The sequence below is a fragment of the Bradysia coprophila genome, chromosome IV (assembly GCF_014529535.1).
Source record: "Bradysia coprophila strain Holo2 chromosome IV, BU_Bcop_v1, whole genome shotgun sequence".
NCBI lineage: Eukaryota > Metazoa > Arthropoda > Insecta > Diptera > Sciaridae > Bradysia > Bradysia coprophila.
In genome coordinates, this window is record NC_050738.1 from 324481 (window position 1) to 325428 (window position 948).

The 948-nt window shown below is 36.3% G+C and overlaps 1 long non-coding RNA gene across 1 annotated transcript; it reads right to left on the bottom strand.

The window, feature by feature from the left end:
* Window positions 1-210: 210 nt before the first annotated feature.
* On the bottom strand, window positions 211-733 carry LOC119066544. The gene is made up of 2 exons (XR_005085769.1): window positions 568-733; window positions 211-495 (listed from the first exon to the last, which is right to left on the bottom strand). It is a non-coding gene; the product is annotated as an uncharacterized LOC119066544 (long non-coding RNA).
* Between the last annotated feature and the right edge of the window lie 215 nt (window positions 734-948).

Consider the following 948-nt stretch of genomic DNA (forward strand, 5'->3'; position numbering starts at 1 on the left):
TCAAAAGGCACGACTGAAAGGCGCCAATATAGCAAATTGAATGAATTCAGAAAAGCGCACTTGTGCTTTGCCAAGTCGCCATATATGGCCAGTCCGGGCTTGACTTGAGCTGATGGTCGTTTACTTTTATCATCGCTGCTGGTAGCATGTGATAGCTGTTATAAATTCCGACCAACAGATTTCGACTAATTAGTCAATTGAAAATTCAACTTTGGAGGAATATGATTTGTTTATTTCAAAGACATATGACACATAAGTAAAATTTAACTTCAAAATTAAGACCGGTGTGGTCGGTGAAAATTATTTTTCATTATTTTATAAGTGACATGCGTTCTTAGCGACACCTGTCTTTACATTTATTACCGGATGTTCTAGGACCAGTGACACAGCATTTGTTTGATGAATTTGGACATCCTGAATCCCAAAATCGTGAGCATTTACCGGAAGGACAGCAACTGCTTCCACTAATACACGATCCACCGCATTTATACGACTCTGGCAATGAAGTCAGTATGACATGTAATTGTATCCTTCCTTACAGGTTTTTATTTTGTATGAATTACTTACCAACAGTCAGCGCAACTGTTGCCAGTAGGATGAAACATAGAATTAAGGAAGTTCTCATGTTGAAATGCACTTTTGATTTTCTGTTTTAACTGAGTGAGGAAATTATAACGTTCAATTGCACGTTGGCAGAATGAATGATAGGACACCATCCGAGAAATCACTTTAAATACTGTCCGTTTTGTTGATAAAATACGCTATCTCTTGTTAGCCCATACACTTATTAGCAAATATTTGCACAAAGAATTTTTATTAGTTAAAAGAACAAATATTTAATTTGCAATCAAAATGATATAGAACGGGGAAGTACACTGTCTACAGTGTGACACAATAATCACGTCGTTTCAAATCGAGGACCATGAGTCATAGAAATAAATTGTGTTA